General features: G+C 48.2%; 1 protein-coding gene across 4 annotated transcripts in view; it reads left to right on the forward strand.

The window, feature by feature from the left end:
• Positions 1 to 25,108, forward strand: part of LOC138567567 (zinc finger protein 585A-like) — a 166,331-nt gene that overhangs the window by 24,454 nt on the left and 116,769 nt on the right. For 2 of the 4 annotated variants that reach the window (XM_069645919.1, XM_069645918.1), the window contains exon 2: positions 24,327 to 24,442. The exons of the other annotated variants lie outside the window; for them this stretch is intronic. The gene's annotated coding sequence lies outside the window, so the exon portion shown is untranslated. The remainder of the gene's footprint in view (positions 1 to 24,326; positions 24,443 to 25,108) is intronic. 4 annotated transcript variants of the gene reach the window in all.

Raw genomic sequence — 25,108 nt, forward strand, 5'->3', positions numbered from 1 at the left:
GGGGCGGTAGTTATTAGGGGAGGTGGGGTCAAGTGTGGGTTTCTTTGAGGGGCCGGACTCATGCTTCCTTTAGGCAGGCGGGGACTCTCCCTGTGGTGAAAGAGGCGTTGACGAAGGCTGTTAGGAAAGGGGCCAGGGTGTCTGCGCAGTCTTTGATGATGGAGGCAGGACAGGGGTCGCCTTTGCAATTGGAGGGTTTTATGTTTTTCATAATGTTGATCATGTCGTTTTCTTGGATGGTTTTAAACAAGAAGGTGGGTGGGGCCTCAGTGGGCGATGGGGGCAGTGGTGGTGGGGAGGGTGTAGTGTGGGTGGATAGTGTTAGTTTGGTGTTCAAGATTTTGGCTTGGAGAGAGCTGATCTTATTGCGCATGGCTGTTTGGATGTTGTCACACCATTCTTTGTCCTTAGTGAAGTTTTGGGGGGTGGGTGTGGGGTTCTGAAGTTCCCTGAAAATGGCGAACATTTCCTTTGTGTTCGACTTGGCCTCAGTAATTCTCTCTTCGAAGGATTTAGCTTTGGCTTTAATGATGGCTTTCTTGTAATTAGTTGCAAGGGATTTGAAGTTGAGTTTGTCTTTCTCATCCCGGGATGTTTGCCAAAGAGCTAATGCTGCCCGTTTGTCGGAGCGTAGTTTTAGAAGGTCTTGGGTGAACCACGCATTAGCGTGTCTAGTGGGTTTGGTTTTCCGAGGTTTAAGTGGGGCGATGGTATTGATTGCTGCTGTGATGGCCGTATCATAATTTTTTGCCAGAGTTTCTGGGTCGTTGGAGAATGGGGCTGTGAAGGCAGGTCCCAGTAAGAAGGGTAGGAGTCTTTCTTTGGTCAGTTGACGGGCGCTCCTTGTAAGGGCAGGAGGCAAGGGAGGAGGGGGGTGGGATGTGGTTGTAGTGGTGGGGATGTTAAAGGTGATGGTGTGGTGGTCGGACCATGGGGTGGGGGTGTTGCCCGTGACTGTGATGGGGCAATTGTGGTGGGCGATCCAGTCTAGTGATCTGCCTAGGGCGTGTGTGGGGTTATTGATGGTGTTGACGAATCCTAGGGTGGCTAGAGCTGTGTCAAGTGCTTTGGCTGTAGGGTCTTTGGCGTCATTCAGGCCAAGGTTGATGTCTCCAAGGAGAATGGCTTTGGATGACTTTTTGAGGTTGTGCGCCAGGAGGTGGGTGATGGAGGCCTGGAAGTCTCCTAGGGGGCCTGGTGGTCGATAGATGAGGTGTAGGGTGATGGTGCATTGGTGCGAGATGGTGAGTTTTAATTGAAGGTAGTCGCTGTTATTGTTGATAGTTTTGTCAGCCTTTCTGATGGTGATTGAGTCTTTGGCTATGAGTGCGACACCGCCTCCAGTGGTCATGCGATCTTGTCTCGTGATGGCATAGCCAGGTGGGAGAGCGAGGGATAGGGCGGGGCCTGAGGCTTCATGTAGCCAAGTTTCGGTGACCATTAGAAGATCTAGATCTAGGGTGGTAATAAGGTCGTGGATGTCTAGTGCATGCACATTGATAGAGCGGGCGTTGATGAGGGCACATTTGAGGTGTGGTTCAGGGGTGACATTGATGGTCGAGGGTGGCACATCCGAACCGGTGGGAGGCATGTTTCCTGGGGTCATAGACACAGATAAAGTGGCATTTGCATCATTAGGTAGCAAGGCAGTAGTAGAAGAATTGCAAATAGCGGTAATTTCATTCAAACCAGTGGGGGGCATGTTCTCTGGGGTCATAGACACAGATAAAGTGGCATTTGCATCATTAGGTAGCAAGGCAGTGGTAGAAGAATTGCAAATAGCGGTAATTTCATTCAAACCAGTGGGGGGCATGTTTTCTGGGGTCATAGACACAGATAAAGTGGCATTTGCATCATTAGGTAGCAAGGCAGTGGTAGAAGAATTGCAAATAGCGGTAATTTCATTCAAACCAGTGGGGGCATGTTTTCTGGGGTCATAGACACAGATAAAGTGGCATTTGCATCATTAGGTAGCAAGGCAGTGGTAGAAGAATTGCAGATAGCGGTAATTGCATTCATACGTGTGAGTGACACATTAACAAGAGTCTTAGACATTGTAGCCAATGGAAATGGCTCACGGTGGTGCTTGATAAGTGGGCTCAGTTGTGTGGCTTAGTTTATGGTATAGATGCAGTACTGGGGAGGTGGCCTTTCGGTTAGTTGTAGCTAAGGTTCTCGACTGAAGTCGTGCATTGCGTGCACTTGTGGGGATGGGCAGAGTGACCAATACGCTAGGTAGAGTACGTGTGCGTAGACGGTCTCGCCTTTTTGCGAGTGTGTGGGGGTAGTTCCGGAGTGCGGGACTCCTTACCTTGTGGTTCCAGCAGGTGTCCGCGGCAAACGGCAGACTTCGAGCAGCGAAGAGCACCGGAGGCCTTTCCTTACGGCCTTCCCTGCTCGGCTTCGCCTCTCGGCCCTCTCCCCCTCCATTTAAAGCAGGAGGGGAGGGGCGGGCGGGGTGAGGCAGTGAATCGGGACACGGGCCCGCGGCGGTGATTTCAGGAGCACATTTTGTTGATTGCTTCCATGGAGACGGGGGCCATCTTGTCTGGGGCTTCGGTGCGAGCAAGTTGCTGCTGAGCTATCTTCCCGAGACTGGTGTGCGTATCAGTGGTGGCGGGGTTAAGTAATTTAGGAGAAGGCATTTTTGAGGAAATGTTTACTCTCTTGTTCTCTGCTCATGTTCCCCTGGTCGTTTTGCTTTTCCTTAGAGATTTTTAGCATAGCAGAAAATATTTCGAAATGGGTTATCTTTCTCCAACAATTCAGTGCAATAGAAAGCTCCTTCCACACACGGGCACATGAGTCTGACGCCCAATCGGGGTGTGTATCTGACTTTAAGCAGCAAGCTTTACTAACTCCAGATTTTAGTTTTCACCTTCCCCACCATAGATCGAAAAACCTTCTTAACAAGGCCTCTTACTTCCCAGCAGTACATTGCAAAATCTAGCCTCTTCGCCCAAGGCTTGGCAAATAAAACCTGGAGGCGCGCCTCCCTAATCGACAACATCCCAGCAGCCCAAGATACCTGTTGGCCTAGGAATAGGCTGTGGAAAGACTAGGTTGCCCAGTAAATTGAGCTATTTCGCTATGTAATAATCCATGTTTATCCTGATGCCCTCATGTTGCCAAAATTGGTACCTGGCGTGCCATATTTTCGTCCACATCTGCGCACCGATTGGTGCTTTTGCAAGCCTTACCTGCCGTTAATTTCACTTGTGCAATTGCGTCTTCGGTCCCCTACATTCCCTCCGTCCCTTACCAACTCGCTTCCGTATATCGGATTCTCCCGTCAGGCCGCCATGGAAGGGGGGAAGGGACAACAGGCTAAGTTTCCCAATCATTGGCTGCCGTTTTTTTAATTTGTTTTGGCGAATCACGAGGTGTCTCGCAACAAAAAACCCACTATTAGTGCCCAAGTCTAATGGGCCGGGGTACTAATGGCAAGAAGCCCCTTGCTGGGGAGAGGGGGCATTACTCTAGCTGGTTATGCCCTGGTGCCTTCGTTAAGACCCTCGCTACACTCAGGCCTGTAACTATGGGCCCCGGGGGCATTACCTTATGTGATAATGCCCCCCCGCCCCAGCTCGGGGCTTATTAAGAATTCAACTGCAGCACAGGGCATGGGAAACAGCGATATATTGGAGAGGAGGGGGGCGGGGGAGGTGTGTGTGTGTGTGTGTGTGTGTGTGTGTGTGTATTTTCGTGTGTTTTCTCAAGCATTTAGACCAATTGTGGACTCCAGATTTAAAAGTGAATGCTTCCAACTCGTCGTTGCACCCCCAGCTCTACGGACCGCTGAGTCTTAGGTGATCAATCTCAGCTGGTAGGGAGGTGTGGGGGTCAACCTATAATGCTTGAACAGTCATAAAGTTCCCAGGAGATGAGGGGTTAAACAGCACCCTTTAGGGGCAGCTCTTGCATCAATGAACAGTGAACATGTTCACCCCTGAGGAAACATCCCCCTTTTCACATGCATCACACACATATTGCACCTGTTCCGAATACTCATGTGAACAAACTAGCTATTTCCTTGCAGTTGCATGGGCATCCGATTTGTAAATATGGGATGTCCACAAAATGTGAAAAGACGTACAGTACGCAGAATGGGTAAAAAAGGGTATTGCATGATGTGCAACGCAATTCCGATGCAACTCATTGCCGGCCTTATGGCAGGGTGGGCCGGTCGACCAGCCGGGGTGCCATGCCCCCCACGGCGCCATTAGCCCCTACCACCTCAGGGGAGGCTTTCAAGGGATCCCCCCCCCAAGCTGGCATAGTGGGAGAAGGTGCGGTAGGCGCCCTTTTGTTATTAAATGTGCCCACAGCAAGGGGGTGCATATAATAACAATCTGCACCCTATTTAGATGATTACCTCCCCGCTTGCACGCGGAAGCGAGGCGGTTTTCAGTGGAATAGGGCGCTTGTGCACGCATTAGCATGAGCACCCTATTCCAGTGATTAACTCCCTACCAGGCGCCGGAGGGAGTTAGAAAAAAAAGCCCTGATGCAACTCAGTGTATCACTCCCATTTTTCACCACATGGGTGTTGCAGGAAACTACATGCGCACATTTCCAATACACCATACATTAGTAGGTTATTTATTGTTGGCTTGTTAGGCGCTTATACTATTAGAATATACTGTTTCAAAGCGCCCACAAGTCATGGAGGGAGGCAGAGAGGGAGGGTAGGAAGTACAGTTAGAACATTACAACACAGTATTTAAGAGCAGATGGGGAAGAGGGAGGGGGACAAACCTAGTATGCCTTGAGTATTCAGAATGTGCAAGTGTAGAAAGGAAGAAGGGGGTAAGTGCAGGGGAGTCCGTGATTGTGGGTGAGCCATGGATGAAGTGCTAGAATGTTGAGTGCTACATGTCTGGGCCGCGAGTCCCCAGAGCGGAGGGTGTGCAGATGCAGAGTGCTGTGGAAAGACAAGAGCTGGTGGGAGGTCAAGGCCCCGAAGCTGCATAAGGGCTAAGGACACAGATTCAGCAACTGTGAGATTAGCAGAGGAGAGAACAGGGGGAAGGAGGTAGAAAAGAGGAAAGTCTTAAGAAGCTTCCAGAATTTGAGAAGATCCTGCTCAAGGCGCACGGGGAGGCTATTTCAAAGGAGGGGCCCCACAGAGGAAAGTGAGTGACCCTCTGCTTAGAAAAAACACTTTACACACAAGGAGGTGGTGCCAGAGGAGTGCAGTGGTCTAGGGGAGAGTATTTAGAGAGATAAAGTTAAACAAACAAACAAACAAGAGTGTGGTCCCCTGGCCCAGACAGCCTAGTGGATGATGCAGAGGGATTTGAATTTAATCCGTGCAGCAACCAGGAGCCAGTGAAGACTTTTTTTAGTGCAGGAGAGATGCGGTCCCTGGGCTTAAGGCCAAGGATAAGTCTTTCTGCCCTATTCTGGATAAGCTGGAGGGGTTGCAGAGTGGAAGAAGAAAGGTTCAGGAGGAGGCTGTTACGGTAGTCCAGTATAGAGAGAACAAGGGCTTGAGTCACATTGAGCCTCTGAGGGAAAGTGAGAAGAGGTAGAATTCCTTTGAGAAGGAAGAGGCTCTTAGTGGACATATTGGCAATGTCCTGAGTGTGAGGGAGGAAGGAAAGCGAGGAGTCGGAGATGCCTCTGGGGCTTCTGGCTTCAGTTGAAGGCACAGGGGGAGAGTGAGGAGAAGGAGGGAGCAGGGGTTCCAATGGGAAGGATCTCAGTTTTACAGGCATTAGATCATTGGAGGCGCATCAGGACTGGATGGCAGATATTCAGCCAGTGATGCTGGAGAGTGCCACAGGGTCAGCAGGGAGTCTGAAGAAGAGCTGTGTCTGCGTGACACTGGAAGTTGGAGGAGATGAGGCATGCAAGGAGAGCAAGGTAGACTTTGAAGAGCAAGGGGGAGAGTATAGAGCCCTGAGGGACACCACAGGTGGATATGGAAGGAGATGAGGAGGGTCCCAATATGACTTGGGAAGAGTGGTTAGTGAGGAAAGGGGACAGCCAATCCTGTGCCCGTTCGGAGATACCAAGTGTATCATGGAGCCTTTGTATGAGGGTGGAATTGTTAACTGTGTTAAATGCAGAGGAGAGATTGAGAAGGATAAGGACAGCTGGGGAGTTAGAGTCCAGATATGAGAGCAGGTCTTCACGTGTATTCAGAAGAGCAGTTTCCATGCCAGTTTGCTTGGAATCCAGATTGTCATGGGGGCCTCCTACAAGTTCAGTTTGAGTTAAGTTGGGGCGATAGCTGGCAGGGCAGTTACGGTCAGAGGATTATTATTTTTTTTTCTTCAGAAGTGGGTGCACAAGGGAGTGTTTAAGGGAAGGGGGGAAGATCCAGTGATAAAGGATTTATTTATTTTATTTGTATAGCGCCGACTGCCCGCAGGCATCGAGGCGCTTATATATAGACATGGACAAGATTCAGAGGGAGCCTAAAAAGATGAGACGGGGAAAAAAATACATAAAGTACTGGTTGCCTAATTCAGGTAGGTCTAGAGGGAGGGCTACTTGAAAAGCTCAGCTTTGAGTTTTTTGCGGAACACCAAGAGATTAGGTTCCAATCTAAGGTGCTTTGGCAATTTGTTCCAATTAGCAGCCGCACGGTTGGGGAAAGCTCTGCCCATGCTGAGTTCTTTCTTGTGTTTCTGGGGAGCCATAAGCCCATTTGGTTCTGATCTTAAAGTCCTGGGAGGATGGTAGAAAGTAAGTTTGGACTTCAAATAGGCTGGTGCCTTGCCGTATAGACACTTGTGAGTTAAGCACAAGGACTTAAATAGAATGCGATCCTCTATTCTCAGCCAGTGGAGATCCCGCCTAGCTTCACTGATGTGTTCGCTTCTTGCTTTCTTTTTTACCATTCTGATCGCATTATTTTGGACCAGCTGGAGTTTTTGGATGCTTTGCTTACTAGCTCCTGCCAGGAGGGCATTACCATAGTCCAGACGCAACATGATGGTAGCTCTTGCTATTGTGGCACAGCTTTTTCACTCAGTAGTGGTCGAATAGATTTAAGGAGCCTGATGTAATAGTTGCAGTTTTTGCTTACATACATAGCCTGGGCATCTGAGTTGAGGGAGGCTTCCAACGTCATGCCTAGTGTTTTAACCTTATCTGCCACTGGAATATGGGTTTCTTTAATTTGGAAGGCCAGATAGTCAGCGGAAGGAGTTATTGCAGTAATCGGTGAGAGCAGGGGCAAGGGAGACCTTGTTATCCTTGATGGTCCTGGATGAGCAAGGGGAGACCTGTTTAGGAGAGACCTTCATGGTGCGGACAACTCTGGTAACTTCTTCAGGAGAGAAGAAGGAAAAGGAGGAGTGGGGAGGGGGGGAATTTGGTGGGAGGAGAGTGGGATGGGTTGTGATGGAGTGTAGAAAGGGTAGTTGTAATGTCCTGCATTTTGGTGGCAAAGTGTGAGGCCAGTGCATTGCAGAGGGCCTGAGAAAGGGTGGACGCTGCAGAGAAGTTGTCTAGTTCCCTGCAGATTTTGAAAAGCTGAGTCGTGTTATTGGATGCACCAGAGACTCGTGCCTGAATGGGGTCTCTCTTCTTTGCACGGATGGCGAGTCTGTATTGCCTTTGGAACAGGCGGCAGGCCAGTTTGTCAGAGGTTGAGCCTGAGGTTTACCACTTCCGTTCTGCTACCCTGCACTTTTGTTTCAGGAGAAAGAAGAGAGGGAAAGGGATGAGGAGAGAGTGACCGAGACCCCGAACCCCAGCAAGCCACGGAAGTCAAGTTGAAAGTTGAAGTCACCCTGGAGGAGAAGGTTAGAGGTGGCAGAAAGTAAAGAAGAGCAAAAATCAGCCCATTCAAAGAAAAAAAAGGGAGGTGGTAGCCATAGTCTGGGTGGAGGTGGGAGAGGTAACCAACCTGCAAATCAGGCTTTCAAAAGAGGAATTGGTCTGGGTAGGTTAGATGGAAGCCGGAACCCACTCGGGGAAGATTAAGGCAACCCCTGTGCCCCCGACAGTGCAGTGAGGTCGAGGCTTGGAGATTATCTTTAAGCCATCAGGGAGGAGGGAGTCGAAGGCAGTGACTGAGCTGGCATTGAACCAAGTCTCGGTAAGAGCGAGAATGTCAAGATCATTGTCTTGAAGGAGACCTATGTCAGAGGAGTGTTTGTTGGCTGAGTGGGCATTGGGTGGAGGAGGTCTGTGCTTTTGAAGGTTTGCTGAGGTGCAGTACAGGGGCGTGGTACACCATTCAGAGGAGGGGGAAGTAGGTGAAGGAAGTTAATGCGAGAAGGCAAGATGTGGTCAAAAAGGAGGTTGGGTTGTGGACCCTGAACTAGAATGGTGCCAGTGTGATAGACAATAACGAAGCAACGAGATGAAGCAAAGCCAGCCAGCCAAGAGGACTTCTTGGTATAAACCAATGTTATGTCCCCAAACCAACGTTTGGGGACATAACTCTGTGGTAATACCTAGTATGGATAATGTATCCAGTACTATTCTCCCAACAGCTCTTCATTCTGTAAAATAACTTTTCCGCCATAACAAATGCTGGACATCGTTTGTTTCACACGGTTTCTATGGCGCTGTATGGCAAAGCGATTGACAAAAAAAGTACATAAAGATGCAAATCAATGATTTACATAAAAGATCAATTGGACAGTAAATGGGCCTTACAATATGAACGAAAGAGCGAAATAGGACAGATCGAAGATCAAGTTTGTTCCAGAATTTAGGTGCTAGAAGAGGGAATGGAAGCAATTTTGCAGTTTCTCAGGGGACCGATAGGAGAAATTGTGACTAGAGCGAAGAGAACAAGCTGGTGAAAAGAAAGGACGCAGAGGAGAGAGCTGGAAGCCATGTCATGTAGGCATTGAAAGACGATCCAAGGAAAATGCAAGAGTATCTGAGATTCAAAGGAAAGCCAATGAAGAGAAGACGAAGTATGGAATCACAGAGGGAGGCGAAAAAGATGAATAGAAAGGAGAGGGGCAGGTTGGTAAGCAGGAAGACCAGAGAGGAGCAACAAAACAGTCTGAGAATTAATAAGCAAAGAGACGAGTTTTGGTGCCATGAAAAATTAGGTAGGCAGGTTGAACACTATAAAAGTGAAAGGGACAGGAGCGGGCGACAGAATAAACAGGAGAAGGATAAGAGTCTAGACAAATTCCAAGATTGCGAGCGGACAAAAAAAATTGGAAGAGAAGATGGAGAAAAAGAGCAGAAGGAGGTAAAGGTTGGAGGAACAGAAGTAGAAGGAAATAAATTCAGTTTTTGATGTATTAAGCTGTAGAAAATGAGCAGCATAAAGGATTTGATGGCCAGAAGGCAGGCTGCCAGAGTAGAGTGAAATAGCGCTAAAGAATAAATAATTGTTAAAATATGGTGCTACTTCCGCTTGACTGAAAACATTGAGAGCCCTGGCAGCGGCAGTTTTCAGTCAGACAAGATTTCATTAATTAATTTCCATGAAATTCCCTCAGTTTCTGATGCATCCCATGGTCACAGAGAGTGAACCGCAAGACCGTGGTCGCTGGCTCCTTTCCCGGTTGGTCCTGAGGATAAATCTTTGATATGACTACTACCTGGCATCTCGTGACGCCGAGACCCCCACCCCCAGTGTGTGCCAAAAGGAACTCCAAAGACCCAGCACCGACTTTGCAAGCAGCTGCCTCTGACCTGTGGCCAAACAGACTAATATCTGTTCTGCCAGGGGTCTGCTCGTCCCCCTCTCGGCTGGAGCACCATCACTGAAACATTCAGGGCTTTCTGGAGAACTTGCACTGGGAATGGCTCCTGAATGCTGGGATTGATGTGTCCTGCCTCTGGTTAATGTTGAGGGCTGCATAAGCACTTAGATCTGAATAGAGGACCCCCAAATGAGGATTAAAGTCCAGAACATTGGGTCTGTTATTGTTTTGTACTTTCTGTACAAGGTGCAACCTTTTCCGCAAGTGTTGTTCACTGAATCTGTTTTTCTCCCCTCTTTCTGAAAAGATAGAGGTGCCATCTAGCAATCTGGCTGTCTCTAACTTTCATAGACTCCCACCTCCTGACAGGGTCTCAACTATTTGAGACCCAGGTCCTATGGATACGGACACTAGGAAAACCTTCAGTAGTGGTAAGCTCTTTAAAAAAAAAAAAATATGCATTGGGAGCCGGACAAACCGGTGGCTAGGCATGCGGGCTGAAACCGGCAATCTCGGCCCATGTTCCATGTCGCCTGATGGCTGCCTCGCCCACCCGCCATCTTGCCCAACCCCTTTTTTTTAAACCCCTCCCCACTTACCTCTATGTGGTGGCGGTGTCACTCACCGGCACTCCCAGACACCACCGCAGCTTCCTTCTTCCTTTTTTCTTGCGTGTGGCCTCCATGGAAAAGAAAATGTGCACCGTACGGACCAGCCCTTTCCCTTTCCATGACGCCACAAGACTCCCTGTTCACTGAACGAAAATACTTTCAATTAGCCCCATCCCATCCCATCCCAGTCCCGGGCCACATTGGCACATTCCTAACAACAAAAATACCATCATAAATAATCTAGAATGAAAACCTCAAAGTGCTGCAATGCGTCTTCTAAAAACAGCTTTTACAACCTTCAGTGGTGGTTGTCTCCATCCCACCTCCTTAATCGAATGTCTCTATATTGAAGCCCCTTTAATCTTGACAACAGATGTGAGCCACTGAGGGTGGGAGGTACCTCCTAGGTCTACAATGCAGGCATGGTTGTCGAGAGCAGATGCCAAGAACGCCCCCCCCCCTCCCCCATCCACCCCCACTGCCAGAAGTGCCAGCCATACACAAAGCTCCCCTCCAATTCTCTCCCCTGGTGCATTAGTAGGGGACAAAATGTTATATACGTCGCCAGTGGGCCGTGAGAAGTGGGTCTCTTGCCAAGATGGCCCAGGATATTTGCTTGTGGCAGAGTTAACCTTCTATCTCTGACAACCGCTTTCCCTCTGGAGAGGGAGCATTCGCTTGCCAATGACCTCCGCAAGATTGTTCCCTCCTCTGTCCACAGCATGCTGCAGCCGGCTCTTTGACAGCATCTGTCACATGCATGGGGACCCCTTTGGTGTTTGGGTGGTCTTTTTTTCCAGAGGGCGTCCGCCTGTCTCTTTTTGGATTGCAAGGTCTAGAGGTCTGTGGTGAAACAGGGGTTGAGGTGGCATGTGGGTTTGGACTTTCTGGGGAGGAGGGGCGACCTTGTTGACTGCTTTGGTTAGGGTGCTAGCATAAAGGTCTGCTAAGACTTGGGGTGTCTGTTACCCCCTAAAGAATGTACGCTGAGGGTGGCAAGGGAAGGTGATATGGTTGCTTTGGTGATTTTCTGGCGCTTTGGGCTAAGGTCTGTGGAAGAGAAGGCCCAGAGGGAAGGAGTGGTTTTTGAAAAGCGAATGAGAATCCTATGATTTGGCGGTCTGACCAAGGACTGGGTGTGTTGGAGGTTATGGTGACATGGCTGTTTAAGACGGCAACTCCGTCTGCCCTTGTTGTGGGTGAGGGATGAGACGCGGTGTTTGAACCCCACATCAGAAAGGGCATTGGCTACAGCAGTAGCTGCCGTGTCCTTCGGGTCATCAAGGCCTAGGTTGAGGTCACCCAATAGTAGGGTTCTTGAGGTGGGCTTGATATTATCACTAGAATATGGCCGAGATCTTCTAAGGCGGCTGTGGGTCCTGGTTGTGGATAGAGGATATGAACGGTAATGGATAGAATGACTCCCTTCATCTGGACGTTGGATTATAGTTATAGTTGGCCAGTTGGAACTTCACCTGTGAGGATGACTCCCTTCTCCTGGTCTTGGTTCCTTTCCAGGATATAACACAAAGGTCCAGCTTGAGGTACTGTAATGTTCTCAAAGTTCCAACTCAGTCCGTATTGCCCATAGTTTCCTCACTATTGGGTTCCTGCTGATTGCCTCGCTTCTCCAGGTATCTTTTTTTCTCAATACTTTTGCCATGCCAGAGGGATGACTCCCTTCCCTGGACCTTCTTCTACTTGGTTTCTCAGTACAGTACACAATACTAGGGGGTATGGCTTCTCTACCCTGACCTCCCTTGGTTTCACGGCACACAACGCCAGGGGTATGCCTTTCTTCTCTTGGTCTGTCAGGCTTTTATCACACTTCAGATGTTGGGGGAATGATGATTCCCCTGCCTAGACCTTTCTCAAGCTTCTCACAATATTTACAGCACTTTTTGTGGCTCAGGTGGGCGTACCTGGTATACTCCCCTGCCAGGTACTGCCCCAATGTCCATGCAGAATGGAGGCACTCCTCCTTTCACTTGGGGTTCTTGACCCAGTCTCTTTCACTCTGTATATTTCTTACTATACCTGGGTCACTCTCTTGCCGGGTATAGTACTTTGTCCAAATGTTCTTATGTTTGCATTCTGGGTCCCAGACCCACTCGTTTTGGCTTCTCCTATCCCCCTCGATGGACCCAGGCAGCCTCCGTACCTTCAATGGGAGATCCTGATCCTCTGCGTTGGTCCTGGTCTTCCCTGAGACTTCTAATGCCTTTCCTTCCTTTGCTCCTTGCTCGAGAGCCTGCATGCTCGCCTCTGCCTGAATGTGCTGTTTGGTGTGTTATGGCACCACTGCTTTCTTCTCTCTTCTATTCTCGGTCTGCCTCTGCGCGGCAGACCTCTGTTGTGTCTAGCTCAGGAAACCCTCTTTCATCCCCCCCCCCCCACCCGCTGAGAAAGGTTGTTGCCTTCCTCCAAGGAGCAGTGACACTCCCTTGATGTCGGCAGACTGAGGAAGGGGGCGGAGTTATAGTAGCTAAGAGGAGAGGTTTTGCGCTTTGATGATGCCAATAGAATTTTGCCTATATAAGGGGTGGGCTCCCTTTAGTCGATTTCTTCTTTGGACCATTCTTGAAGGTTCACCTGGGCCTTGATGGGAAGCACACTCTACTCCAACGTCCTCATTCAGAGAGGTGAGCACAAGAGCAGATTTTGGTTAATGATTGGCTGGAGAACTCTACTGCAAGGTACCCAGGATCCCACTCGCTGGAGATGATGGAACTTTGCAATTGCCCCCTACAAAACCTTATGTTTGGCAAGGGAAGAAGAAAGGACTTGCCTTACACTAGAGATCCTCGACCAGCTCTCCCAGCAACTAAAGAACGAAGGAAGCAATCCTGGCTCTCTCTGCAATTCAGAGCCCCTTCAATACTGGTTTGGGCAACTTGGACGTCATTAAGTCCTCTAAGATTTTGACGCATGACCAAGTTTCACTCTACATCAAAGATCTGCTGTCTCTGCATCTTAGACCTGCTGATTCCTCACCCCAACTTGACACTGTGCACCTGATTACCACCCTCCAGGCCATCGCTGGTGCAGTATCACAATGCCATGTTGAGCCTGCTCACTGCTGACAGCGTGTCTCCGCTCCTGATTCGCACCAGATTCCGCCTGCTATCCCCAGTGTCTAAGACCTACAAACCATTGCTGCTGTCGAACAGCACTGCATTGTTGGAAGCAGGTGCCGCCGCTCCCCGACTTGTCCACGCCTTAGTGCCAAAATAGCCCAGACTCCTAATTCGAGTACCGCCAAAGCAATTCCAGGATATGCGCTGTGTATTAAGGAACCCCTTTTCTTCCCACCCAGTAGCGTTAAAAAAAAAAAAAACACCCAACTCCCACAGACAGGTCTAATGTGTTTTTTTTTCATTTTGTTTTCAGAAAAGTGAAGGGTCTCTTAAGGGCTCACCCTTCCTGCCTCTTGTCTAATGAAGGCTGCTACCGCCATAACACAGGAGTCACTCCAGCCTAAGATGCTCATTAGCGAACAGTAACCGCTGCCATCTAAGAAGCTGCCTGTCTGGTTGTTATGGCTTAAAGGCAAATGCCCTCTCTAAACTTCAATAGAGTATGGCGTAAGCGTAGGTGCCTTCCAGACACTGGGTCCTCGCTTTGTCTTTTTCTTCCATGCACACTTATTTCTCTACCTATATCTCTGACCCTCTCTCTTCCCTCCTCTACGCTCATTCCCTCCTCCCCTTTCTACTACACCACCCATGTCTCGCCTTTCTCCCCCTCACACTGCCTCTTCTATCCCTCTGATGTGCTTCTATCAACGATCTACCTCCAACCTTTGATCTTGCTCTTCTACGTCCCCTCTATCTTAGCCACACCACTACTATTCCCCACCGCTCCCCTGCACTGATACTACCCCTCTCCCTTCTGCCCACTGCTACCCCTCTCCCTTCTGCCACTACCCATCTCTTCTCCCCACCACTATCCATCTCTTCTCCTCACTGCTACCCCTCTTTCGTCTCCCCCTCTCTCTTCTCCCCCTCGCTATCCCTCTTCTTTCTCCACAGAGCCATTACTACCCCCCCCCCATGCTAGCACTATACCCACACCTTCTCCCAGTTGCCCTCCTTTTACTTCTCTCTCTCTCTCTGCCTCCCCCAAGCAGCTCAGAGATGCTAAATTGGAGCCTGAATGACGTTTTCGGGCATCTCAATGAGTGTAGCAGTAGCGTGAAGCTAAGAAGACGGCCCGTTGCATGAAGAGCACCCTTCCTCATGTTTAGATTCATGTAACTCGAAAGTGTGAAAGGGCCTCAACATTCTTTCTTGAATTGCTGAGTAGCCATAGTTGCCGTAGAGCAAACATGGTATCTCCTCAAGTGATATTGCTCAAATGAAGCCATTTCCTATTGAAATCCTTAACATCGTAGCTTAAGAATCCGCATGATAGCAACACACTTTAGACCTAAAGGAATTACAATGTTCAGCTCCTTGCTATCACATGTGAACTTAAAAGTACAGAACGGAGGATAGCACAGGGGCAAGACCACGCAGAGCAACAGAGGTTTGAATCCTGGATCCATGCTTAGAAACTGAACTCTGGTACGTTTAGGCCCATTATAAAAAACAATAAAATAAAGTGGTGACTGTTTCACCTCAAAACGACCAAACAAAATATAGAGCCAGATTTGCTCAAGCTTTCTTGAGCAAGATATTCCAGCTACACCTGAAGGGATCAAGTCAAGAAGTTGTAGGACACAAGGTGTGCAGTTTCATATGCTATTTTGAAATTGAATTAACAACTTTCACAAGTGTTTGCATTGATAATTTGTTTGAAGAGAAGACCGAACATTTTGAAATTCATGTGCTCAGTGAAGAACCTGTCTCAAGAGACCCACACAGTGCTAGAGTGGTGTCCTGCACTCCCCCCCTTCGTCCCCAAGGGCTGATGTATGCCAGGGGCACGTCTAGGCACAATCGCCCCCTCCCCCTATAGCCTGATTCTTGCTCCTGGGTGTAGGAAGGTTCAAGGTACTTGGAGCACATTACCATTGTAGTCTCCAGAAGCATCTGATGTTTTCGCACCCCAATGATGGGGACTTTGAACTGTCCACATCTTCAGCAAGTAACTTTCAGGAACAGGGTTCCCAAACTATTTTAGCAGACTCCTAGCAGTTGATTGGTGGCTTCCAAGTTCCTGAAATCCCATAGGGAACTCGCTTGTGGCATGTCAATGGTCCATTCCCAGAGTGCATTGCTAACAGTAGCCACTACGTGGAATGGCTAAGCAAGAAGGAATCCAAAATGGTGAAAGAATCCTTCCTGCATCAGTGCTCCCATGCTGCCATATTTCGAATACCTAAGAAAAAGCGCACTGTCACGTCATCTCCGGCTCATTGAGCTCCAATGGTTTATCTGTTCAGTTTATCAACATTTATGACCTCCCTCCCCTAGCCCCTCATACATACAGACATGCTAGTGATCTGTGAACTTACCATTTGGGGTTCACAAAGGACTTCCTGGGACGGGATGGGCTGAACACATGTGGTATCAGTTCTGAAGGCGGATGATTCTGGGCAATGCTGCATGGGCATCCCACAAGCGAGGCAGGGTAACTGCTGTTACCATCGGCAGCTGGGAGAGGGGCAGCCCCAACCCCCCCCCCCCGCGCCTGCTCCTCTCCTTTCCCCCCAGCTACGGAGACACGCAGTCTCGGCAGCAAAAAAGCCACGGAAGGGTAAGGTGCGAACAGTCATCGCACCCTTCCTCCAAACAGCAAGGTGCTAAAGCGCCATAAGGAAACAACCATCAGGCAGGGCCCAGATTCAAAGATCTGCCCCCACCAGGGGGGTTAGACAGTCGGCTATCCGGCCGGGGGCTGCGACAACAGCGGCCCCCACCACATACACAACAAAGACCCAGGGCCTCCCTGGGGCCTATAAATGAGAGCAGCATGCTCAGAGTAAACACAATCTGTTTGTGGACCCTGAACGGGGACCCAAGCAAACAGGAGGTTCACTGTTTACTCAGTGTCTTCCAAATCTTCTTGCTTCTTTACCAATTCTTGAAGTTCGTTGTACATCGCAGTGTCTTTTTCCTTCCCGAACATTGTACTGTTCAAAGCATTTCCAATACAGCTTTAACGAAGGAAGAAGCGGCAACCGAACGGCCAGTGCGGACGCTGTCAACTTCAACGTATTCGGCATAGAACGAAAAGCGAGTGGGTCCAAAACAAAACAAACAAAGACGCGTGCTGCGGAATCATCCCCAAAACCAGTGCGAACGAGGGAGAAGCGGCGCACGAATAGCATGGCGCGGACAGCTTCCGATTCAACACTTTTAAGGTGAGCCACCACGCTGGGGCTACGAGGGAGGATAAATAGACATTTATGTCCGGAAGTTTTATTACAGTGGACCGGAACCCCCGCGTTATAAGGCAGACGGGGCAAGATAACACAAGGCAGTTTTAAACTCGGCAGAGTCACAAGCCAGCTTGGGAGCTCGTCTTTTGCTTTACAACCACGCAGAGCCAGCGAACACCGTTCCAAGCGCGGTCGGCCCAAAGACTGCAGATGTAAAATAATTTCTGTAATATTGCAGGGCGACCTCACAGCGAAACCAATTTAAATCCAGTAAATCAAACCTGGGGGGTGCCCAATTTTCTGAACCCGGGCAAGAAGGCACCAGTCAACAGTTACCCAGCACGGGCAACAAATAGAACAAGTGCAAAGAACTCGCCGATAACGGTTTAACTCCTTGATAAAACCCCTTTTTCTGTTCCTCTTGCAGGCATAGAAAAACATGGGGCCCAAACGGAAAACACGGGCACCCCCAACACCGGCGCAGAAGCCCAAATCACCACAATTGCTAGCAGCCATTGAAGCGGCAGAGCACTACGGATGGGCACGGGTTAGAAAAAACATGTACGGCCTACCCAGGGAAGGAATTACCAGCCCACCCAGCCAGGAGGAGGTTTCTGCACCATTAAAAGAGAAAAATATCCGAAGGCGCCAGAAAAGGTACTAAAAAACTGTCAGAAGTATGCGAAAATGTAGCGGAATTACAGCATCTAATGGTAGAAATAAGGGGGAAACGGACACCGCCCACAAGGGAACCTGGGGCCTCAAACCCCACCATCGCAATAGAACCTACAATAACGGTTGTCAACCCTATAGAAATCCCGCCACAACAAGCACAGCAGTTGCCAATAGCCCCCACAGCTATAAATACAACAGCCTCCACAACTCCAGCAACTGATCCAACAGGTGCCCTAAAAGCATGGACAACCCCAGGCACAGACAACATGGGCGCGACAGGGTCACCCGGCAGCAATACAACTGACATTGTAACAATCTGTAATGCACAATTGGACCAGAAAATGAAATCCAAAAGATGCCTGGCATGGAACATTGATACCATAATCAAAGAAGCCATATGGGCCAAAGAATGTATAGAAATCTTTTCCCTAATAGAAGCCCAGCGCAAAGGGAAAGACGCTTTCAGAGACCCCAAAAAAATAGAAGAAAAAGCTATTGCCAGAAACGCCTAGGTCGAACAAAACTGGGACAGCTAGTTACAGGCCTTTGCCATTTTAGCAACAATATTCGAAGAAAAATTCCCTTTGGATGGCAGGAAGATCTGGGCATACGTTGATAAAATAAGGGAAGTAAAAGTAACACAGAGGGGGAAGACATGGCTTGCATACGACATTAGATTTAGGAGGAGCATGTCAGAAAGGCCGGCCATTGAGTGGGATGAAGTCCAGAACGATTTATACACCCTCAACGCCGAACCTCCCCAGGAAGAAGATACCATGCAGTCTTCTTCCAAAAATTCCCAAGTAAGCAAATCCCATGACAATGATAAATCCAAAAAAGGGCAGCAGCCCTTTCGGAGGAACCAGCCTTGGGGTGCTAAAAATAATGCCCACAGACCGAACAAACAGCAGGCTGTCAAATCCAACATCCCATGCAGAAATTTCAGGAAAAAACAGTGTACATGGGGCAAAGAATGCTGGTACAAACACGCCTGCACACACTGCAACGGCGACCATGCAGCAAGAAACTACACCAGACTACCAGCCAAGAAAGAATGATCTCCCAGTTTTAGAACCAGGACTAACGCCCATCAACCCGGGCAATTTTAGGGATGCCCTAAACAGCTACCCTGACAAGGAAACCAGCAGGATAATATCGCAAGGTTTCACCAAAGGGTTTTTCATCCCATTTAAGGGCACTGGGTCACAACACATCCCGATGAACCTAAAGTCAGCCAGGGACAACCCCCAGATAGTAGAAACCAAAATCAAGAAAGAACTGCAACTGGGAAGGGGTAGCAGGTCCCTGGGACTTCATGCCTTTAAAAGACTATTTAATATCTCCACTAGGCCTGGTTCCCAAAAAAGAACCCGGAAAAATTCATCACCTCTCCTACCCTAAAGGCCAGTCTTTAAACAAAGGCATCCCACACACAGAATCTGCAGTATTTTACACGCATTTTCAAGAGGCGGTAAGGCTCATACAAGAATGCGGCAGAAATGCTTTGATGGCCAAACTGGACATCGAATCTGCTTTCAGACTCTTGCCAGTCCACCGAGAGTCACAGCAGTGGCTAGGTTTCACTTTTAACCACAAATTCTACGTAGAAAGATGCCTCCCCATGGGGTGCGCAGTATCCTGTGCACTATTTGAACAATTCAGTTCCTTTTTTCAATGGGCTTTCCTAAAACAGGGACAAAGATAGTGCACTAACTAGACGATTTCATGGTCATAGGGCCACCAAACTCTGAGGAATGCGGCCGGGCTTTAGCAAAACTCTAGCACATGGCAGCACAGCGGGGAGTTCCCCTAGCGAAGGGAAAAAACCACCATACCAGACACAAACATAATTTTTCTGGGCATCGAAATAGACTCAGTAAAGGGACTCTGCAGAATCCCCAAAACAAAAATATCAGAACTCCTGGCAAAAATACAAAACCTGATAATGAGAGGAAAGGGGACCGTAAAGGAAATACAATCCTTGGCAGGCAGCCTCAATTTCGCATCCAAAATAATACCTCCAGGAAGGATATTTGCCAGAAGCCTGGAGTTCAAAATCAAATCACTCACCAAACCACACTTGAATATCCGGCTAGGCAGAGAGGTGAAACAAGACCTGGAAACATGGGGAAAATTCCTCGGAGATTTCAAAGGGGTTTTACTTTGGCGAACGCCTTTAAATACCCGGTCAAACAGGGTCCTATACACCGACGCAGCTGGGAGCAAGGGGTTTGGAGCCATACTAGACTCCGAATGGGTGGCAGGACACTGGCCCAATTCATGGCAAACAGCAGGGTGGACAAGAAACATCACCCTACTAGAAATATTCCCCATCTGGCTAACATTACACATCTGGGGCAGGCGACTAGCGAATACAGAACTTTTGATCTGGTGCGATAACATGGCTGTAGTGGGCTCCATAAACAGAAGGTCTACGAAATGCCCTCTAGTACTAAAAGTATTACGAGCCATTACAACAGTCACACTACAAGTAAACCTTGTACTCAAAGCGAAGCACATTTCAGGGGCAGATAATAACATTGCTGATGCCTTATCTCGTTTCCAGTGGACAAGATTCCGAGAGCTAGTGCCGCACGCCCAAGAACAGATGACGCCAATACCAGCAGAATGATGGACAATAATGGGAAGACAAGAATAACGTCATCAACGCCAAGGCCAGAGAGCACAGGCCGGGATGCCCAACGAAAACCAGGCACCTCTAAACAGGTGCCAACAACACATTGGCATCAACGGCAGCATCAGAGTGCAGGCCGGGAGGACCAATACAAAGTAGGCACCTCTAAAACGGGTTCCAGCAACAGATTGGCATCAGCGCCAGTGAGCCCAGGCCAGGATGCCCAACAGGAATCGGGCACAACAACGGGTGCCAACAACCTCACAGGCTTCCTAACAGAGATGGCAGAGAGGGCGGTGGCAAGCACCACTGCAACGCAGTACAGTAAGTGTTTGCAAACAGTATTTAAGGCCAGAGGTGTAAACCACGTAGAACTTATAACGATTAAAGATATAGAAGTATTTTTAAAATGGGCCCGGGAACAAGGTTTCAAAAGGGATTGGGCAAAAAGACACCTGTTGGCAATTTCATACTTTACAAAAATTCTGAGCGATTCAGACCCCACCCAGAATGCCCTCATCTCTTACGCAATGAAGGGATGGGGCAGAATAGAGGGTCCACAGGTGGACACCCGCCGACCCCTTGATTTCAGCAAACTGGTGCAGATAGCAAGTCATTTGGAAGCCATATGTTGGCACCCATACGAGATAACGTTATTTAAAACAGCTTTTTTCTTAGCCTACTTCGGGGCTTTCCGGGTGGGAGAACTCATCGCTTCCAGCACCAAGGCCACAAACGGCCTGGGTGTCATGGCAATCTGGGTGAGGCAAGAGAGTGTTAACATAGAAATGCAACAGTCGAAAACGGGTGCAAAAAGAACCATCAATATCTGTTGCATTGATGAGGCAACAAACTGCCCAGTTTGCATCACCAACCTCTATTACGCGCAACGACCCAAAGTAGGGGGGGGGGGGGGAGTTTTTTAATCCACAAGGATACATTGGCCCTAAGCCGCTACCAATTTAAAGGAGTGCTGATAAAAGCAATCAGCAGAGCAGGGTGGGATCCCAAACAATTCGGCACTCACTCCTTCAGGATAGGTGCCGCCACTGCAGCATGGCAAGGAGGTTTAGCGCCGCAACTACTAAAAAACATAGGGGGATGGAAGTCAGACTGTTATAAAAGATACATCAGACCAAAATTGATATAGCCTTTACCCCTAAAATTTTCTTTCTTTTCCCAACCTCCCACCACCACAGAAACGGGTGAATCGAGGACCACACTACGATCAGCATGGATAGTTGGCCACTCATTTGTTTTCAGGACAGGCAGATGGGCTGAAGAGACCAAAGAAGGGCCACCGTTCAGAAACACAATTACTTCATGGTGGGGATACAGAGACCTACGCTGGGCTGACGTCCACGAAACACTAGCAGAACTGGTGGCATACAGGGACCCCCAGAATTCCTGATCATCCATCTAGGGGGCAACGATCTAGTTAACACAGTTAGACACACCCTATGCAAAGAAATCTGCTCCTCCCTAGTAGGTATTTCACACAAATGGAGGGGGACGGAAATATACTTCTCAGCCATTTTACCAAGAAAGAAATGGCTAGGGGCCAACTGCTACAAATCTCTAGACCTATCTAGAAGAAAACTGAACAGGACGATGGAGACCTTCTGTATGACAAGAGGACTGGGTTTCATAAAACACCCAGCCATTACACTAGGCAACCCAGACCTTTTTCTCCATGACGGCACCCATCTGTCTAGCCAGGGCATGGAGCATTTCTTTCGGGAAATCAATACAACTCTTGCTCACAGGGGCTGTCTCTAGGGCATACTCTTGGGGGAACACGGTCAGCCGTGAACCTGCCCGTGTGTGGCGGCATGGGTCCGAGGGGGTAACCTCAGGACCCGGTGCCCAAAAGTATGATACCATCATGATATGTGATATTGTTATTGTCATAACCCATATCTATACAATAAAATCCTACGGCCTTTTTATTGCCAACACTTGAAACAAGTTGTGAGCCTATCATTATGGGTGAGGGTTTGGGGTTCGGCCATTACTAATGCATGCATATGGGTTCAGCAGTTATGGGCAATGCTGCATGGGCATCCCACAAGCGAGGCAGGGTAACTGCTGTTACCATCGGCAGCTGGGAGAGGGGCAGCCCCAACACCCCGCTCCCGCTCCTGCTCCTCTCCTCTCCTTGACACGCAGTCTCAGCAGCACAAAAGCCACGGAAGGGTAAGGTGCACCCTTCCTCCAAACAGCAAGGTGCTAAAGCTAAAGCACCATAAGGAAACAACCATCAGGAAGGGCCCAGGTTCAAAGATCTGCCCCCACCAGGGGGTTAGACAGTCGGCTATCCGGCCGGGGGCTGCGACAATAGCGGCCCCCACCACATACACAACAAAGACCTAGGGCCTCCCTGGGGCCTATAAATGAGAGCAGCATGCTCTGAGTAAACACAATCTGTTTGTGGACCCTGAACGGGGACCCAAGAAAACGGGAGGTTCACGGTTTACTCAGTGTCTTCCAAATCTTCTTGCTTCTTTACCACAGAACCCACCCACCCTACAAAGGGGGAGAAGAACAAAAAGAAGTACAAGGCACTGTACGGTGCCCACAACAAGTCGTGGGACACAAGGCGGCACGGGTCCGAGGGGGTAACCTCAGGACCTGGTGCCCAAAAGTATGATACCATCATGATATGTGATATTATTATTGTCATAACCCATATCTGTACAATAAAATCCTACGGCCTTTTTATTGCCAACACTTGAAACAAGTTGTGAGCCTATCATTATGGGTGAGCGTTTGGGGTTCGGCCATTACTAATGCATGCATATGGGTTCAGCAGTTACTAGCAGCTGTCCTTAATCTAGGGCCATTTTGTGCAGGTCAATTTCAGTAACTTTATTCCTGTTAATGAATATGGCTATAGCTTTTTGTCTCCAAGCATACCACAATATTTTCTTTGAAAGATGAATTTAGTTTGCATTTCCATTGAATTAGTAGGATAATGATAAACTGCCACAAGGTGTTATTTTTTTATTTAAAAAAATATATTTTATGTGCTTTGGGAATATCAATGAGCGTGTTTGAAATTAGTAGAAGCTGGGATTTGTTTAGGTTCAGCGTCCAACCTAGAAGAGCCTGGTTAGACACCAATAGCTACCTGTAGCTAGTTGTGCCAACACACACATCTATGTGACATTGGGCCTCATTACAAGTTTGCTGTAGTTACCGCCATGATAACAGCAAACTGAAATACTGATACCTGCGCTTGGTCCGGCGATATTACTGGTGTTTTTGGAGCTTGCCCAACTTTATTTCGGGTACTACATACACATGCTGGAACCTATATTCTGTTACTGATAATGCCATAGATGCCCATACATAGATCAGTATAATAGTCCGTTTCCTTACTACTGGTGGGCTCTTAAAGGGAGATCACGTGAGGATCTGCAATGCAGTTTCTTCATGTTCATTGGACTGAAGTACCCATGAATGTGCTCTATTGATGGCTGTGAATAGGTCACGCCTTACCCGCCTCGGTGAGAAGTGAGTTTGCTGTAACCACTGAAGGAGCATTTGTACAATTTAGCAGAGCACCATAGCAAGAAAAAGCACCTTTACCGTGTGTTAAGAAATGGACATTGAGGTGAGTACACGTGTAGGTGGCATTATGCCAGACTGCGTCACTGGTCTTTAAGCAGCTTCCAGGAATGGTATCGCTGCTTCATTACACACTACCTATAGCAGAAACATCCCGCCTTTTTTCAGAGGATCTGGCGGAATGACCCTCTATGCTTTGCAAGATCTGCCTGCTATGAAGACCAGCTGCTACAGTTGTAAATATTTCATGTACATTTTTAAATGGGGTATTTCAGTGCTGAGCGGGGGCTGGTCGAGGTAGCCGAGGGATGCTATGCAGGAGATATCCTCTTATTGCGGAGAAGTCCTTGTCATTTACCGGTCAAGCAACCCCCCTGAATCCTTGGATGCATGTGACATACTTAAAGGTGGACCCAATTTTTTGGCCCAATACCTAAGCACATACTTTGTGTAGAAAATGGCTTCTGCAAACACAAATATCAAACTAGCGATCAGCGAGATTAACCGGATTGGAAATTTGTTTTACAAAAAAAGTTCTGGGTTTGGTCTAATTCTTGATTGATTATTTAATGCTTACTACTTGTGCTTTTTTATTTAATCCTCTGTGGACCATCACTTTTAATATTTATGTCTCATGTTATCTTGTGGTGCATGTTATCACGCCTTTCCTTCCTATTCACCCTTTATGCTTGGCAGGCTGTCGCTTTTATTTGCATACTGTACTTTATTTCTAAAAATAACGCACATTGCACTGGTAACTTATCTGCTTCCGCTGCTTTGGTTCCTTCCTTATTTTGTTTGCTGATTTCTCCTCTCCTGCTCAGTTTCTTTTTGTCCCTCGCTTCACATCTCTCCGGTATTTTCTTTGTTTTCAGTTTTCCCGAAGTGATCGTCGCCAGTGTTGCCTTGCCTGCTCCTTCCGGCTCTGAGGGTCGCCGTAATAGCTTTTACATTTAGGTTTTGAAGTGCCTTGAGACGGTGATCACACTGTGTAAGTCTGCTGTGTAAAAAGGGGGCGGGCGGTGTGCGTTACTGTATGATCTAATATACTTAACTAGTTCCTTCTCAGCCTGGACTCCTTTTTCCAGGAACAGCCTTTTTACTGGCTTCGGCACAGCATTCATGCCCATGTTGATCATTTATATTAAAGCACTTTACAAGTGAGTAATTATTGTCATAGTTTGTAGGTCAAAAGAAGCTCTAAATATATATTTTTTGTCCCTATAATTGTGCATTCAGCAAGATTCTTTCAAAACGTCATGTCTATTTTAAATTGGATTTCCTTATTTATTGTTCTTTAGCATTGCATAGCGCGTTGCTTCCTTTGGCCATGTGCACACAACTTGTTGAGAAGGATGAATGGTAAAAATGATGTACATATTTCCAGGGAAGCTGTTTTTGCTGGGGGTGGACTGGTCAGGTGAAGGCGCTGTAGAGCGGGAGGAAGGAAGAGTGGCTTCTTAGTTGCTGTGCTGTGTGCCTGGAACAGTTGAGTGCCTTTCTTCATCTGTCGCTCTGTGCAGAAATCGTGACTGACGTTGCACTCGGCCAATACTCAGAACAAGGTACATTACCACAAGGCAAGACCTAGCTATGCAGTAGATTGTTACTGTGCAGAGACGAAAGTGAGCGAGAACTAAGGGGAACTGAGTTCCAC

The sequence above is a fragment of the Ambystoma mexicanum genome, chromosome 2p (assembly GCF_040938575.1).
Source record: "Ambystoma mexicanum isolate Mex_15411 chromosome 2p, UKY_AmexF1_1, whole genome shotgun sequence".
NCBI classification, from domain to species: Eukaryota; Metazoa; Chordata; class Amphibia; order Caudata; family Ambystomatidae; genus Ambystoma; species Ambystoma mexicanum.